This window comes from Maylandia zebra, linkage group LG7 (assembly GCF_041146795.1).
Source record: "Maylandia zebra isolate NMK-2024a linkage group LG7, Mzebra_GT3a, whole genome shotgun sequence".
NCBI classification, from domain to species: domain Eukaryota; kingdom Metazoa; phylum Chordata; class Actinopteri; order Cichliformes; family Cichlidae; genus Maylandia; species Maylandia zebra.
In genome coordinates, this window is record NC_135173.1 from 8064408 (window position 1) to 8083753 (window position 19346).

General features: G+C 44.0%; 1 long non-coding RNA gene across 1 annotated transcript; it reads right to left on the reverse strand.

Annotated features, from left to right (window-relative positions):
• Positions 1–4230: 4230 nt before the first annotated feature.
• Positions 4231–17067, reverse strand: LOC143419631 (uncharacterized). Its single transcript, XR_013099642.1, has 2 exons — positions 16992–17067; positions 4231–4549 (listed from the first exon to the last, which is right to left on the reverse strand). It is a non-coding gene; the product is annotated as an uncharacterized LOC143419631 (long non-coding RNA).
• Positions 17068–19346: the final 2279 nt, after the last annotated feature.

A 19346-nucleotide genomic window follows, 5' to 3' on the forward strand; every position in this document is an offset into this window, starting at 1 on the left:
AGAAGAACTTTGCCTACTTCGTGTCTTGCTTGCTGTGTAATTATTAGAGATGGACCGATCCGATATTACGTATCGGTATCGGTCCGATACTGACCTAAATGACTGGATCGGATATCGGAGAAAAATAAAAAATGTAATCCGATCCATTAAATATCACGAAAGCACCTCACAAAACTTGCAACACGCCGTAACTCACCTCAGAACGTTAGCAGTCGGAGCAGTATGCATCACGTGATAGAGCGGCTGTGGCATGCGGGACCTGTCGGTGGTCTGGATCGCATTTGGAGCTTTGCTAGCAACCTGGCATTTCATCTCCGACAAAGTTATCCCCGAGAGAAGTAAAGCAAGTGTGTAAGTCCATCTCTGAATGTTTGTAAAGCATTCCTGCGTTAAGCTTAACGAGCGACTGCCTCTCGCTCTCCGGCTGCTACTTCAATCGTGAAACTGCTCAATGATCAGCTGATCGGCTTTTCTGCCGCGAGTCCGTCTCTCTTGTTTGTTTTTTGGTCCACTTTGCGCCAGAAAGAGGAAACCAGCGGCTGAACAACAGCAGCACGTTTAAGCTTGATCATCTGTTGTTAGAATGTATTTAATATTACTTTCTACACCAGGATCTTTTTCTACGTAGCTGACGGCTGGTAACTGTGCAGGGGCGGATCTAGCAAAGTTTAGCCAGGGGGGCCGATAGGGCATTAACTGGGAAAAGGGGGCACAAAGACGTACTTTTCTTTCTTATTCTCATTTAAAATGTCGAGCTGTTAATAAATAATTATCTGACACCCAAAGTTTTAATTTGATGTAAAATGAATAGAAGTCAATTACTGTATATAGTGACTATAAAGTCTAATATATATATACCCTAGTAAGCTATAGTACTTTTTACTTTGGGAAGGTACCATCTGTGCAGTCTGCAATTTTGTTGAAGATGTTGAATCTATTTAATATTTCTTGAAAAATAATTGATTTCTGTGCATTTTTTTTCACACTGCATCAAATTAAGGTTGATTACGTCGATTAAGCATCATGAGGTGGCGCGTGAGGGGTGGTTCCCTATTTTTTATTTATTTATTTTTGTTGTTGCTGGGAGTTGGAACCCTATTAGTTAGGTTGCTTAATATTTACGCTAAGTACTCTTTAAAATACCAGAATAGGGAGGATGGTGTAGGTCTAAGTTTATTAGATTGATCAGTATTGCTGAACTATGAAATATTTTTTTTGTATACAGGTATAACAGAATAGCTTTAGTGTAGTTGTTGTTTTAAACTTGAGTATGAACTTGCAGACTTGCAAAATGCAGCAAGATATTTAAAAAACAGTTTTGTTGATTAAAAAACACTATATCGGATTCATATCGGTATCGGCAGATATCCAAATTTATGATATCGGTATCGGTATCGGACATAAAAAAGTGGTATCGTGCCATCTCTAGTAATTATATTGCCTTCAACGTTCCAGCGAATAGGTTCAAGCTACAAACCTATCAACATCGTTTTGTGATCACTGCTGTTGATATATTTTACTGAAATTTTACTTTCAAAGAAAACACAGTAATGATCAGACACGCCCACATCAGACACAGTAATGTTTGAAATGCTCAGGCTCTTGGAGATCAGTAGGTCAAGAGTGTGTCCTGTATTATGTGTGGCCTCTGTTACATGCTGAGTCAGCCCAAAGTTGCCCAGAGTGTTACTCAGGTCTTTAGTCCCTTTGTCCTGAGGGTTGTCCACATGGATGTTAAAATCCCCAACAATAATTACACAGTCGAAATCAACACAGATCACAGACAGCAGTTCACTGAGGTCATTAAAAAAGTCTGTGCAGTATTTGGGAGGCCTGTAAACATTAAGAAACAACTTTGGATGGGGCCTTCAGCTGTAAAGCCACATATTCAAAAGACTGAAAACTTCCAGGAGATAGCTGCTTACATTGAAATGATTCATTAAATAAGACAGCAACCCCCCCTCCTCTCCTGCTCACCCTGGCCTCACTGATAAAACTGTAGTTAGGAGGGGTCGTCTCGATGAGAACAGCTCCACTGTTACTTTGGTCCAACCAAGTTTCAGTTAAAAACATAAAATCAAGGCTGTGCTCAGTGATTAAATCATTAATTAAAAATGTTTTCCCAGCTAGAGATCTAATGTTTAATAAAGCCAACTTAAGTGATTTAGAGGTATTACTTGTTCCCTCGTGTTTGGGAGCAGTCTGTGGCACACAAGGTATGTTTACTATGTTCAAAGGTCTTTTAGAGTGCACCTCTCTGTGTTTTGACCAGGCCACATGTCTCCTTCTGTCACCTAAGAGTACAGAGATTTTAAAACCTTCTAGTAAACAGGGTCCCAGCTTCTCCTGGGAAAAGTCACCACTGCCATAATCCTCACAGCCCGGACCCTTCACACATCACACATCAGACTGCGGAGACAGAGCATGAAGGTGGTAAGGAGGAACTAAGGGGGGCGAGGCTGGGCAATGTAACTTCGATTGCTCTGTTGAGGGTGGGGCTCGATGGTGAACCTTTGGCTGCTCTGGTGGGGGGTTTATGGGGGACAAAAAGGGATTGGGCCGGGAGGTAGATCTGAGCCCAGCATTGTCCTGCTCCATCATCTCCTCAGTGAATTTCAGGTGTGGGGAGGAGGGAGAAAGGGAGGAGAAAGGGAGGGGGAGGAGGGTGATGGCCTGTCAGGGGTTTGGGGGACTGGGGAAGATCGTGGTCCCTGGTCCTGGTCGTTGGTGTTGTTGAGAGAGTTGGAGGCAAATGGGGACCCCTCTTCTTGCCTCAGATGTCTCTCCTTTCTGAAGCTCTTCCGGGGTGGGGGCAGACAAGGCTCCTCTTCAAGGTTTCTGCTGGGCTTTGTCTGTTCTTGGAGTACTGTTTCTTCCTCTTTATGAGAAAACTCCTCGTTTATCTCAGCCTTGGCACCAAGCACAGATGGATGACGTATGGAAAACATTTTAATTACAGCTGTGCAGAGACACACTGATGACTGACTGGGACACTATGATTCTAATTTTACATGAACACCATCCTCCCAGGGCAACACAGTGGCTTTTGGGATCGATTCCACCATCTCACTGGGGCCTTTCTGTGTGGAGTGTTCACCCTGTGTTTGCATGGGTCAGGTCTGACTGTCTCCCACAGTCCAAAACAGTTATTTGGGTTAATTGGTGATTTTAAATTGCCCATAAGTTTAAGTGCACATGGAAATCTGTCTCTCTGTGTTAGTCCTGCTGATCTGTTGTCCACTAGGACCCTGTTAAGGACAAGTAGAGGAGAATGGACCCTATCCTCACACGTGGTTTATATATGGCCACTAGAGAGAGAAGTGTGACTTTAAATACTAACATGGATCATCAGAACATCAATAATTATTTTATAGTAATACTGAGGATGTGCTGTTCTTAATAAAAGTCATTTTAACTGAGGGTGAAGATTATATTCACTTAAATATGTGTTTAGAACTGTGATGAACGAGACAGAGAGCCAGTGAGGCTGTTTGGACTTTCCTATGAAACATCAGTGCAGGAGTCTCTCAGTACAACTGTTTACAGTGAGGACAAAGAAGCAGCAGAAACACAAACAGAGAAAAAAACGGAAAAGATGAGCAGCAGCAAATAGTCTGCAGGGAGAGAGAGCACCTGCAGCTTCTGCAGCACTTCCTGGAAATCACATGACTGTAATTAGAGTACAGGAGAGTAACTGAGTACATTTCCTCTTTGTGACTGAGGTGATTTTCTTCTTGATATTGTTTCAGATAAAGTTTGAGAGCTTCTGGTTCTTCAGATGATAAAACTGATTGAATTCATTTGATATGATGTGTTTCAAATGATTTACACTAACTCCACATGATGTTTATCTGTAAATAGTAAAGTGAAGCTTTAATAAAAGTGAATCAGTTAATCCACTGAATCTAAATGACAACTATATGCAGGACTCATATGAGGGCTGATAACTGCTTGGTTTAGGGCCAGAGTCATGAAGTAAATAATTTTATCCCTCTGGCTAATTTCACATTAAGTGTAAGAATGATTCTGTATTTTTATTATTTGCTTTCCTTTATTTTACACAGACAGCATTGAGCCTCCATATTTATACACACACAGCTGCTTCTTTAAAAGGAGGAAACTGTACAAAATAAAATTATTTTCTGGTTTTAAAATTTCTGGTTTTGACTTTATTAAAATGGTTATCCTTTATATTTTGTCAAAAACAAAAGAACCACATGAGAAGAAAAAGTGTGAACAAAGGTTTATTAATCCTATAGTGAAACAAAATCACTAGTATGAGAAACAGAACAAAGTGCCAAACTCATAGAGTGACTTTATTATCATTGTTTATTTTAAGTACTAAAATAATTCCAGTTAAACTTATGTGATTTTTGAAGCATATGAGTTTAAATAAGTGGAAAAAAATCTGAGTAATCTTTTGAACTTGTGGTTGTCTCCTTGTCTGAGGTGCTGGGTAACCAGTTAGAGACCAGCAGCTGGACATCAGTGGTTGGACTGGTGGGCTACTTCAGTGAAGAGTAGACGACGTCTGGCTCTGGTTTAAAGTCTGAACACAAACACACACAGTTCAAACAACAGAAAACATGATTACAAGCTGTGTAGTTAAATAAAACCTCAAATGTCCACCACTCTGCATCACGTGCAGTCCCAGTTCAGACTTTACTGGGAACGAGCTCAGATATAAAATACTTTACTTCCTGCACTGCCTACACTTTAGCTGCTTATTGAAATAAAACTAAATAAATAAATACATAAAATAAAACCTGGAACCCACAAAACCAATTATGTTACAAGAGTCAGACTGTCACGGTCTGCAGTGGCTGACCGTGTGGTCGAGTGTTTGGAGGACCCAGGTGCGGACACAGATGAGCAGACAAAATTAACTTTAAAGAAAAGCGAGCCTTTATTTGAGGCTGGAGTACATGAACTAAACTAAACAAGAGCTGAACAGGGACAACAACTAAACAGGAACCTAAACTGGGAAGAACAGTGAGACCATGAACAAGACTGTGCCAGAACATGAAGGAACTATGAAATATAAGAATAAGCATCATGAGTCATGACCTGCACAGAGACTTGAAACCTGACATGACATAGGGCGTGGAACACAGACGACGCGACACAGACTGAATGAGACACAGTGGCGGTGTCCCAATAGGGCTTTGGAGCGTGATGTCACGGGGGTGGGCGTGGAAAGCATTTTGGCCCGATCCGCCATTTTGGGGGTCTAGCGCAAGTGAAAAGGGAGCGAAGGCACACACAACAGCCATGGTTTGTATTTGCTGTGTGGGCAAGAGAATAATCTTGAAAATTGTTTATCTTTTCATTCTTTCCCAACCTGGAAGCAACATGAGGCAGCTCGTGTATCGATGTTACCAAACGAAGGCGTCTAGCCTGGAGAGCAGCTGTGAGACGAGCTGACGTGCAGTTCTCTTCCATCTCCAAATATCTGTTGGTGCTCCAGACATTTTCATTCCGGTAAGTTCTAAATATGTTCATATCACTCTTTATAGCCTATTAGTTTTATTTTCGATGCGCTCTGAGCTCATAGCAAATTAGAACAAACATCCTACTGAGTGATTTTGCAGAACTACCTTCTATTTATAGAGTTGCTAATTATTTGGCATTATTGCAGCAAACCAGCCGATGAAATGGATGAAACATCATGACTGGGTTCCAGCGCTACACAAGGGACCTGCTTCAAACATACCACCATGTCAATCAGATTACTTCTTCCATGTGAGGGTGAAGAGGTGACCCTCCTGGATAAGATGGTAAAGGTTTGCTGCATTTTGGTGAACAGTGTGATAATAAAACCAGGGAAGAATGAAACCTGCTCCTGTTAAATATTCTAAAGTCTTGTGCTGTTAAAATTGCTGTATTTTTTCAAAAGATACAGTAAATAAAGTAATGTTAGTAGTGGGTGATATCATGTAAACACTCATGATTTTGTGTAAACATTTTGTCATTTGTAAACTATAAATGACATGGATTCTACACTGTAACTGATGTGATGTTCTATAAAATGGTTTTAAGTTTTAAAAAAAAGAGGCAAAAATTAGTTTGTTTGTTTATTCAACTTTTGAACAGTGGGACTCAGTCAGTACATATTCAGTAAATGCAAATTATTTACACGCCAGTGCACTACAGGCATAAATCTAGACCCCTAGATAAAACATTATGGCATTATAACAGTGACAACTCCTTTCATTCCCACGACCCACAGCTTTACTGTGTTCCAGCAAAGTATCCAATAGCAGTGACAACTCCTCCAAAGTAGTGGGATTTTTCTGTTTTGAGGACGGCTCCTTTTACCTGTCGGATGGTCTGACAGGTGGTCCCATATATCCCACAATTCATAGCGCGGTGGTGGGTGTGGATAATTTTGCCGCAAAATACAGCAGAAAGGAGCGGCCAAAGAGGTTTTATTTATATATATATATATATATATATATATATATATATATATATATATATATATATATATATATATATATTTTAGGGGTGCAACGATATTCGTATCGATATTGAACCGTTCGATACAGTGCTTTCGGTTCGGTACGCATATGTATCGAACAATACAAAATTTGTAATTTATTTTATCAACTTTCCTTCTGACGATGCTCTCTGTGTTGAGCGCTCAGTGAATCTGCGTTCGACTACTCCGCCTAGGCTGCACTGTCGAGCGCAGATCCACTGAGCGCTCAACACAGACAACATCGTCAGAAGGAAGAGCGCAGGGCAAGCTAGCGAGACAGAAGTTAAGCTCTCCTTGCAACATGGACCTCCCCCCCACCCTCATTCAGATCTGGTGTTTGGAATTATTTTGGTTTTCATGTGACATATTGCAAGAAACTCCGTCCCGGGTCTGGTCCGTGGATCGGGTTTCCCCGAGGCGTGGGCGTCTATAAGCAGAGTTTCGTCTTTACCCTATAAGATTCAAAATTATTCTTAAGTAACACTCAGCAATATATTCTCAAGTAACACTCAGATATGCCGTCAGCGGGTTAGTTACGACGTCGGGAGCAGTTAGGAGAACAAAATGTTACAGAGACTGTTCAGGTTGCTTTCCCAAAATCAACTCAAAGTTTTATTCTTCTGTGCAGCGGTATTTATAGGCAGAAAGTTCATGTGTCAACAAGTTTCAAGTTAGAACCATATAAGGAAGGTCCCCCCCGCTCTGAAAGAGGCCTTCTACAATCGTATCTCAACACACCTTTGCCAGGTCCGTTAAACACTAGACAGTTAGAATCCTTTGTTCTACAATTGCAGTAAGATGCACTCTCAAGGCCTATAAATCTTATACAGAGGTCTCCTACATCCGTGAGTTCTGACACAACCCAGATGGTCTTCACATAAACATCTTCTGCAAGGGCGTGATAAGTAAAAGAGTGATTTGTTGGTGTCTTCCCTCCAACCTTAGTATCTACTTTCACACCATAAAATCTTGAGTTGACAAAGCAAGAGAAAATGACGGTTAACATAAAGAGCCTTGTTGAGTCACAGAATCTTCTTGTCTAATATCATAAAAACAAGTACCCAGTACATGCTCCCATAATACTAAAATATCTAACAGTTATGACCCTGAAGGTAAGCGAGTCATGGACTAAAGTAAAACAGTATGTTGGATGTGCCATGCAATGCTCAATTACATGGGTGGGAACTAGTGTGTTAGCGCAGTTAGCTCGTTAACGTGTTGGCCATCTAGCCCCATGCACGGGGCGATCGACGGTAGCTCGTTAACGGAGATTTGCCGTGTTGTGGCGTTAAGGTCATTTCAACGAGATTAACCTGAAAGCACTAGTGGGAACACAACGAATATGACTGCACATTTACGCCGACATCATCCTAGTGCAAAGACAAGTGGAAGCAGACAAAAACAAGCAAGCATGCTACTAACTTTAGCCGAGTCATTTAGACAGCTGTTAGCACATATTTCTCCTTATGGGGACCTGATATGTTTAATATGCTGCTGAGAATATAGCCCAGAAGAAGCGGATAGTATAGCTTTTATTTTGGAAAGAGACATTTCTCTGTAATGAACTCTCTTTTCCAAAGATGAGTGATTCCTCAATCAGATACAGGGCTCGCAATATCGCTAGCCCGACGTCCTGGGGCTAGCGATTTTTTTTTTTTTTTTTTTTTTTTTTTTTTCTAAATGACATCAGAAACAGCAGTATGCGACATTACGTGATGGCAGAGCTTCAGTTCATCCTTTGTCATTTTTTTTTTTTTTTTTTTAATAAATAGGACAGGGGGAATGAATGAGAGAGAGAGGGGGAGAGAAAGAAAGAAAACCAAAGGGGAGAAGAGACGGTGAGAAGGGGGGGGAAGAGAGAGAGAAAAAAAAAAAAACTCCTGGGTCACCTGTATGGAGAAAAAAAAAAACAAAAAACAAACAAACAAAAACAAACAGAGGAGACAGCAAACAACAAAGAGCAACATAATAATAGAGAAAACAAAGCACCATCACAATAAACTAGCTAGTCATAGATATCAGTATTTACTAAGTAATAAACGATATTGTGCAGCACGCAAGATAGACAGCGCACAGTGTGCTTTGAGGCAGCAGCCAAGAAAGCTTTAGTCCGCGTCTGTGAATACCCATGTGTGCATACCTGTGTGGATCAGCATGCTTGCATTCCAAAGGTTTCTCCATGTAATGATCTGCTAGGGAGTGTGGGGGGGCCACAGCCCCGTCCTCCAGGGTGTGAAGCGGGTATGGAGGAGATCAAAACTCCAGACATCCAGAGGCCCCCAGAACACAAGAGACCATGGAAGACCAACAGAGGGGCAGCCGCGCCACTGTCCCAGTAAGAGCTGAGGAGAGTCCCAGATGAGGGCTCGCCCAGCAGCCGCGGAGCAGAAGTCAGGGGGAGTTGCAGTGACGCGCCCGTGAGCTCCGCCGGCCCCCAGCTGCGCCTGAGTGACCGAGCCCTAGGCCGAGAGGCCGGGGGCACCCCACCTCCAAAGGGGCCCGAGCGAGCCCCAGGCCCCAGGCCCCGACAAGCGGCCGCCAAGGAGTGAGCCGGTGTGTACCCGGACGCCCACCCCCAGACACAAAGAACCACCAACACACCGACACCTGAGGGAGTCCGCCACCGGCAGGGGAAGTGGTGGTGGGTGGAGATAGGCCTCCAAACCTTGGAGGGCCTGAGGTGTCCCCAGAGAGGTGGCGTCTGATACCCAACCTGACATATAGACACAGACATACAGGCACACACAGACACAAACATCCATTCCCACCCTCATGCTCTCATATGCACTCACTCCAGACTCAACCAACGTGGAGACAGACATAAAGAGACGCTGTACACACAATCACACTCCCCAAGCGTACTCTACAAACCGGGTCTAGGTACCCTTGCCCCTGGAGGGGGGAATTGCACCCAGACCCAGGTGGTGTTACCCTTTTCCCTGCGGTGGGGAGAGGCAGACCACCCCGACTCCGCAGCAGCAGAGAGGCCCCACACCCCAGACCGCAGTCGGACGGCCAACTCCTCCTACTAGCCCTCCCGCTCCAGCAGGCCGCAGAGAATGGGGGTGGGAGAAGACTCCAAACCTCCCTCCACCCGCTCATTGTAGTGTTGATGCATATGTGTTCTAAGGTGCAATTAAAACCCAGGAGGGCATGGAGCTACCTGCCAAGGAACAGCAGGTAAGCGCATAGTCCCTCCTGCTAACCCTCAATGACTAAGTGTATTTAAAATTGAGAGGTGGGCAACGACGTCAGGGGTGAGGTATACACCCTGATGGTGATTTGGACTCCGTGATTGTGCCCACCCCCAAGATCCTATATGTATGTGTAATGAGAGTGTGAATAATGTGAATGTCTAAGTTGTGGGATAAAATTGAGGCAGAGGCAGCCAGAAGGGGACGGGGGGGGGGGGGGTAGTAGCCTCCTCTGCACCCTGGTGACATACCCCCACTCCAAGGCCCTGCATGTGTGGGTGGTTGTGGAGGAGCGGGAAGAGGGAGGCAGCTGGAGATGGGGAGGGAAGGAAGGGAGGGGCAGGTAACCCCTCCCTGGGGCCAGCTCCCCCGCTGACCCCAGTAGGCACTCCCACCCTCCGCGACCCGCCAGGGAAGGGGGGCCCAGGCCCATCAGACCGGGGCCCAGTGCAGTAGCGCCCCCCGGCTCCACAGAGCCCTGGACAGTCCACCCAACCCCACCACAGAGAAAACTGCACCCACCCCACCAACCACACATCTTCCAGACTACATAAGACGGTAAACGCCCAGGCTGAGATCTTCCTCCACCTCTCCTGTATCTCCCCCTCCTGCAGAGAGTTCCTGAGAGAAGAAAGCTCCTGCAAGATGTGACCATCCCCCCCACCAGTTGAAGAGCCCCCCAGGCGGCTCGATGCACCGGCGGCACCCTGCTCCAGGGCCGGGCCCCCATGCACCCACCCGCCCACAACCCCGGCAACACACCAACCAGGACCCGAGCCCCCGAGGCCCGGCCCGGGCCCCAGCCCAGAGACGGAGCGCCCCCAGAACCTCACGCCCATCCCGGACCCACCCAGGGGCAGCCAGGTTGCCAGGTCAGTAACCCACGTCCGTCAGCACAGACCCTCCCCTAGCCCCGCTGCACGCAGCCGCGAGGAAACAGTGCGATTTTTTCAGTCGGGCTACCAAAATCTATCTCTGCCCTGCCCGTCGGGCTATTGTAGGAAGGAAAAATATATGTCAATGCTTTTGCATTCTTTCAGAAATGTAGCTGGGTAATTATGTCATTGGCATCGGTGAGCCACTGTCAATATGTGACATATTGAAATCGCGTTTGAATTTGCGCTTGTTTTTTTGCTTTCACTTTGCAATCGTGCGAACTGTGTATAAAGAGCGACAGCACTGATCTGTGAGTGATGATCATTTGTGCACCAATTCCTCTGACATAGTCTTATTAATTGTTAGCTTACTATGCAAAAATGACAAGTGAAATCTCCCGCAGCAAGCTTAAACATGTGAGGGGTTGATCGCGCAGAGAATCGCTGAGCTTATGTGAGTGCGTGTGTAAAAGCAGCAGGATTTATATTTCTGTTCTGCTGAGCCAAATAAGACAGGTCAGGGTGAAGAAGTGACAGCCAAAGAAAAGCTTACCACAAAACGGAGAAGTTATGACAAATCAGACTATAAGGCAAAAAGAAAGTGCAGCTTTATGGTTTCATGGACAAAAGAATTTCTGTGGCTGCAATATGACGAGCTAAATAACCAGGGCTGCACATAAGTGGCCCGCAGGTGCGCATTCGCTGTCAAAATAAAAAACACGCACAAGGGTTAGGGTTAAATTTAAAAACTGTACTTTTGAGTTAAAATATATATTTATAATTTTAATAAATGACAAATTAAAAAGGCATGAACATTTTTTTGTATCGAAAAAATATCGAACCGTGAATTTTGTGTTGTTGCACCCCTAATATAACACACCCAGCACGCCCCTGCGGGCGGTTTATCCTTCAAGCTCGGGTCCTCTACCAGAGGCCTGGGAGCTTGAGGGTCCTGCGCAGTATCTTAGCTGTTCCCAGGACTGCGCTCTTCTGGACAGAGATCTCCGATGTTTTTCCCGGGATCTGCTGGAGCCACTCGCCTAGCTTGGGAGTCACCGCACCTAGTGCTCCGATTACCACGGGGACCACCGTTACCTTCACCCTCCACATCCTCTCGAGCTCTTCTCTGAGCCCTTGGTATTTCTCCAGCTTCTCGTGTTCCTTCTTCCTGATATTGCTGTCATTGGGAACCGCTACATCGATCACTACGGCCGTCTTCTTCTGTTTGTCTACCACCACTATGGTTGGTTAGCCACCACCATTTTGTCCGTCTGTATCTGGAAGTCCCACAGGATCTTAGCTCGGTCATTCTCCACCACCCTTGGGGGCATCTCCCATTTTGACCTCGGGACTTCTAGGTTATACTCGGCACAGATGTTCCTGTACACTATGCCGGCCACTTGGTTATGGCGTTCCATGTATGCCTTGCCTGCTAGCATCTTGCACCCTGCTGTTATGTGCTGGATAGTCTCTGGGGCATCTTTACACAGCCTGCACCTGGGGTCTTGCCTGGTGTGATAGACCCCAGCCTCTATGGATCTTGTACTCAGAGCTTGTTCTTGTGCTGCCATGATTAGTGCCTCTGTGCTGTCTTTCAGTCCAGCTTTGTCCAGCCACTGGTAGGATTTCTGGATATCAGCCACCTCCTCTATCTGCCGGTGGTACATACCGTGCAGGGGCCTGTCCTTCCATGATGGTTCCTCGTCTCCCTCCTCTTTCTTGGGTTTCTGCTGCCTGAGGTATTCACTGAGCACTCGGTCAGTTGGGGCCATCTTCCCAATGTATTCTTGGATGTTCCTTGTCTCATCCTGGACTGTGGTGCTGACACTCACCAGTCCCCGGCCCCCTTCCTTCCGCTTAGCGTACAGCCTCAGGGTGCTGGACTTGGGGTGAAACCCTCCATGCATGGTCAGGAGCTTTCTTGTCTTTATGTCAGTGGCTTCTATCTCCTCCTTTGGCCAGCTTATTACCCCAGCAGGGTAACTGATCACGGGCAGGGCGTATGTGTTGATGGCCCGGATCTTGTTCTTACCATTCAGCTGACTCCTCAGGACTTGCCTGACCCTCTGCAGGTACTTGGTGGTTGCAGCCTTTCTAGCGGCCTCTTCATGGTTCCCATTTGCCTGCGGGATCCCCAGGTACTTGTAACTGTCCTCTATGTCTGCAATGTTGCCTTCTGGTAGTTCAATCCCCTCAGTTCTGACTACCTTCCCTCTCTTTGTTACCATCCGACTACACTTCTCCAGTTCGAACGACATTCCAATGTCATTGCTGTATAGCCTGGTAGTGTGGATCAGTGAATCGATGTCTCGTTCACTCTTGGCATGCAGCTTGATGTCATCCATGTACATCCATGTATATATATATATATATATATATATATATATATATATATATATATATATATATATATATATATATATATATATATAAATAAAACACCCAGCACGCCCCTGCGGGCGGTTTATCCTTCAAGCTCGGGTCCTCTACCAGAGGCCTGGGAGCTTGAGGGTCCTGCGCAGTATCTTAGCTGTTCCCAGGACTGTACTCTTCTGGACAGAGATCTCCGATGTTATTCCCGGGATCTGCTGGAGCCACTCGCCTAGCTTGGGAGTCACCGCACCTAGTACTCCGATTACCACGGGGACCACCATTACCTTCACCCTCCACATCCTCTCGAGCTCTTCTCTGAGCCCTTGGTATTTCTCCAGCTTCTCGTGTTCCTTCTTTCTGATATTGCTGTCATTCGGAACCGCTACATCGATCACTACGGCCGTCTTCTTCTGTTTGTCTACCACCACTATGTCCGGTTGGTTAGCCACCACCATTTTGTCCGTCTGTATCTGGAAGTCCCACAGGATCTTAGCTCGGTCATTCTCCACCACCCTTGGGGGCATCTCCCATTTTGACCTCGGGACTTCCAGGTTATACTCGGCACAGATGTTCCTGTACACCGGCCACTTGGTTATGGCGTTCCATGTATGCCTTGCCTGCTAGCATCTTGCACCCTGCTGTTATGTGCTGGATTGTCTCTGGGGCATCTTTACACAGCCTGCACCTGGGGTTTTGCCTGGTGTGATAGACCCCAGCCTCTATGGATCTTGTACTCAGAGCTTGTTCTTGTGCTGCCATGATTAGTGCCTCTGTGCTGTCTTTCAGTCCAGCTTTGTCCAGCCACTGGTAGGATTTCTGGATATCAGCAACCTCCTCTATCTGCCGGTGGTTCATACCGTGCAGGGGCCTGTCCTTCCATGATGGTTCCTCGTCTCCCTCCTCTTTCTTGGGTTTCTGCTGCCTGAGGTATTCACTGAGCACTCGGTCAGTTGGGGCCATCTTCCCAATGTATTCTTGGTGTTCGTTGTCTCATCCTGGACTGTGGTGCTGACACTCACCAGTCCCCGGCCCCCTTCCTTCCGCTTAGCGTACAGCCTCAGGGTGCTGGACTTGGGGTGAAACCCTCCATGCATGGTAAGGAGCTTTCTTGTCTTTATGTCAGTGGCTTCTTTCTCCTCCTTTGGCCAGCCTATTACCCCAGCAGGGTACCTGATCACGGGCAGGGCGTACGTGTTGATGGCCCGGATCTTGTTCTTACCATTCAGCTGACTCCTCAGGACTTGCCTGACCCTCTGCAGGTACTTGGTGGTTGCAGCCTTTCTAGCGGCCTCTTCATGGTTCCCATTTGCCTGCGGGATCCCCAGGTACTTGTAACTGTCCTCTATGTCTGCAATATTGCCTTCTGGTAGTTCAATCCCCTCAGTTCTGACTACCTTCCCTCTCTTTGTTACCATCCGACTACACTTCTCCAGTCCGAACGACATTCCAATGTCATTGCTGTATAGCCTGGTAGTGTGGATCAGTGAATCGATGTCTCGTTCACTCTTGGCATACAGCTTGATGTCATCCATGTACAGGAGGTGGCTGACAACTGCTCCGTTCCGCAGTCGGTATCCGTAGCCAGTCTTGTTAATGATCTCACTGAGGGGGTTCAGGCCTATGCAGAACAGCAGTGGGGACAGAGCATCTCCTTGGTAGATCCCGCACTTGATGGTGACTTGTGCTATGGGCTTGGAGTTGGCCTCTAGTGTTGTACGCCACATCCCCATTGAGTTCCTGATGAAAGCTCTTAGGGTCCCATTGATCTTGTACAATTCTAGGCATTCCAGTATCCAGCTGTGTGTGTGTGTGTGTGTGTGTGTGTGTGTGTGTGTGTGTGTGTGTGTGTGTGTGTGTGTGTGTGTGTGTGTGTATATATATATATATATATATATATATATATATCATAATAATCTGACAATACTATAATATTGTCCATATTATATTTACATTATCACAGTGAGATGACTTTAGTCTCATGAACAACATTAACTGATTGTTATTTACTAACTAATCTTAAACGACTGTTCAGCACAGAAATGAAGCCCAACAATCATGTTTTACAGTCCCGTGGTCTCAGCCTCAGATACTCAACTAATCAAAGTGATGTCATGACAAAAATAAATGACCAACAAAACATTTTTCTCCTTCATTTCTGTCAAACAATGCTGTATGTAACGTGTCTCGCGGTTAGTATCATGGTTGCTAGGCTACCTGAACAGTGCGACGAAGCATCCCATTTCACAAGCCTCTCACTTCCGCACTTCTCATATGACCCTGCCATAAAATTCTAAATATGAATGGAAAACTGATTTTGATAATATCAGTGTGTGAATGTGTGTGTGAATGGGTGGATGACTGGATATGTAAAGCGCTTTGGGGTCCTTAGGGACTAGTAAAGCGCTATATAAATACAGGCCATTTACCATAATATAATTAGTATGATACAAATGTATAATCTATTTTCCAAGCTGTTGGTTACGTATTTTAATGAAAATAAAAAATAAAAACAGGAAACAGGAACAATTATTCTCTTCACAGTTTTTACCACTTTTTAACACCTGCTGAGAAACAACAACAGACTACAACAAACTGGGGGTGTTTGTGTGAGTAAAACTGTGCGACCACAAAGCTGCCATCTTTTGTTAATGCAAACTGGCACCCCTCCCCACAGAGGCCAAAGCAAGTGTGTTCTCACAACACTATTTTTAGCCAAGCAGCAACACAGTATGAAAGTGTTTTCAGCCTATGGTTCACTAGAATCAACAGCAGGAAGCTGCTGCTGTGGTTTTACATGCAGAAGTCAAAATGATTCATTGTATTAAAGGGACAGTTTTTCACCCTGAACACACAGTTAAAGACTTTTAGTCTGTTCATATGTCTCATTATACGCCTCACATTCACAACAAATTCATCCTGGTTACATCCTGCTGCCAAAAGTAGATTTAGAAGATACACCTGACCTGCTTTCAGACTAACTGCTTAGTTACAGCACTTCTAAAAGTCATACCACACCTGACATCTGGGCCATACAAGGTCAGCCTATACCATGGTCTAGATTATTAGTCAAAATTGACCAAAGTAAACTGCACATTTGGACCAACCAATGCTATATTGATATTCTTCAATATAAATATATTTTCATATATGTTTATCATGTAACAGTTGAACCTGATCTTGAATACATGCTGTACAAAAAAAAAGAAATAACAAGAAAAATGATTCAATAAATAAAAATAATGGCTGAAAGGTTTAGGAGTTTCAGCTCCTTAACATGTGACAACCTCTTTTCAAACAGACCAAACAAAATGGGACAATTGACTCAAAGTGTCAAACAAACAAAGTGTTTGTTACTGATGATGTGACACAGGACAGATGCAGCTGAATGAGGTGTTCAGAGACCTACTGTCTGCTTAAGTCCAGCTAAATGTAGTCAAACTGATTGGATAGAGATGACTTATCAGCAGAGTTGTGTAGTCCATTATTGTCCAATTTTTAAGCTATGAAGACCAAAAAGGGGTTTCATGAAATCAGCAACAGTCAGCACAAGATCTAGAGTGTGATTAGGACTTCGGCTCATTTACATTTCGATAGAAGCCAACTGAGTCGATCAATAAATAAAAAGTTGAAAATATTAAAGCTGTTACACATATATGTTGGTTGGTTGATCAGTAAAGTAGAGTGGAAGATTTCTGACTCTTTCTCAGCCTGTGTTTTTTTGATAGAACTGCTAAATGACCAGCTCACATGGGGAAAACAACTATTCCTGGAAATGAAGTTTAGCTGCCTTAATTATCTGTGGAATTCTTTATCTGTCAGGCATTGGGAAGGTTCCTTGTGATTATCTGGAATAAATAGATTGCCTGACAATTTGTCAAAAAAGAATAATTTAGCGTTGTTCTTGTGTCTAATGTTTTTTGAGAGATAATGACTTGGAGCCCTGGATTTTTGTCTCCTCCCAGAATCAAACTGAGACTTAATACGTGTTAGATAAATGTGGAAATCATTACAGTGTAAGGCCACTCTGTCGACATGAACAATGATGAAAACAATCACTAGCAGACTTACCTTTATTTTGGCTTCCTTTCACCATGATTTCTTCATAAGTGCTGTCACCAGTTTGAGTAAACAGCAGCTGGATCACTCCGTGCACAATAAAGGACACACAGAAGACATCAGTGCAGGCAGAACAACTCATAGCAGAGGTTATATATTAATGCTACTGCAGAAATACTTAGACAAGAAACAATTTGGATACAAAAAGTAATTGAAAACACTGGAAACATGACTGTTCATCATCAGGATTAGTGTATTGACTCAGCATGTCAGGATACTAAAAGAATAGAAATGTTTCAAACATTTCAGAATTTTGAAAATATACACAGACATAAGCTGAATTCAAAATATTGGTGTCACATTAATATGAAGGAACAAGGGCACCCAAAGGTTAACTGTGAATAATACCAGAGTAAATGAATTAATGAGCATATTCATGAGAGTCATTATTAACTTGTCTGTCTTGTTAACCCCCTTGTGTTGAAACACCTGCAGCTGACGTGTTTTCTTTCTATCAGAAACAGGATGCTGGACGACTGCAGAGCTGTTAGCTTCAGTTAACCACAGACCACAAACACACAGTCCAGTACAGAAATAGTAACGGATAATACGCGACAGCAAACTTTAAAGACAAACTCATATCATATCTGATTAAAATGATCAAGGTGTTCCATTTTGGACAAGGAAGCAAATAAAAAAAAGTATGCATCAATGGAAGTGAAAGGATAAATGTAAACTGAAACAATTCTTGTTACATCACACATTTTCTTCACTCGCATACTCCATAATGTCCTCATCCATTATATATATATATCAACCGTAATCACAATCAGCATCAAACTTAAACCAAGTCAGAAAGACTTTTGCCAAAGGAAGCAATTCTAACAACTCAGCAGTTATACATTTTATGTCTTTAGGTTTTTGTTTTTTGTTTTTGTTTTTTCAGTGTTTAGTAGTAAAATTTATACAAACTTTTCAAAATCTTAAAGTTTGCATTAACTGGGCGGTGGCCTCTTTGACAGACAGGTTGCTGATGACACAGGCAGTAGGCTGTAGCTGTGAGCTGTCTGCTACCTAATCGGAATCCCCCATAGTGGACCACTGGACTACTGTACCGTCTGAGCTTTTTTAATGCAATTTCTATTCTGGCCAATAATATGGCTGGTGTGTAGTTAACTGTACTACCAGACTATTCACAAAGTCTGAGCTCCAGTTTTGGTGGTTAGTTAGCAGTAATTAGCAGCCATCTGTGTCTGACCACATAATATCAATGTATTTAGCTTAAAACAAAGCTTTTCTAAATACAAAATAGTCACTTTTGGTTGCAAAAACCACCCCTTTCCAACAGTGTTCCAATTTTCTAAAATAACTCTTCTCTTCTGACAGATCTGATCTCAAAAAACAAGAACTAGACCATGAAAAAAGAAAAGAAAAACCCAAAAAGAATGAACATTACCTCTGCATTGCTTGATTGGATGTTTTCGACAGTGTGATGTTTTGATGTTGCAGTATGTCATGTTTTCTTCTGCTGAAATGAACCAAATTTAAGATCAATTACTGTAAAAATTGTCACTGGAAAGTTACTCAAGAAAAAAAAAACATTTTGTCAACATTCCTACATTTTAATGTATTGTAATAATTGTTGTTATTCGTGTGATTCAAAATGGCACCTGTGGTTGGCACGCCATCTACCGCTCTCTCTTATTTGTCTCATTTTATTGTTTTTAGCCAACGTTGTACAGCATCTCAGTTCCACACTGTCTTGTGATTGCCAGACACTGAAAATAGGTTCATGGCCCAAAGTTTTAGCTCTGCTTGGTAAATGTAGCCAAGATTCTCTGCATCCTCATCTGGAAGCAATACCATTGTGCTGGATTCCCATACCACCGCCACCATCTATGCGCAAGCGACATAGGAAACGGGGTACCTGTGGAGGTCACCTCGCTAAGCTGAGACTGGATTTCTTACCTTCCCAACAATCTTCACTTCATTCATCAATCTTTTCCATGAATCCTGGTGCCATGATGTGGACCCTGCGGACTCCTGGTTGGTTCCCTTTGTTGGCTCTATCAAGAGGAGCCCTCTTCAATCCCTGCCTCTTCGCCATTTGCGTTGGTAGGGAGCGACTTTATCCAACATTCGACCTGTGGCTCAGGTTGTTGCTGCAGGGGAAGTCTCCGACCCAGCTCCCCTCAGGTTGGGTTTAATAAATGTCAGATCAGTGGCAAATGAAAATGTCTTTTCTTCCCATGCATTGGATTTCCTCTGTCTGACAGAAACTTGGACTTCACCTGGTGACTTAAGCACCTTTTCTTAACTACTGCCAGCTGGCTTTGCTTATTTTAGTGCTCCAAGATCTTCTGTTTG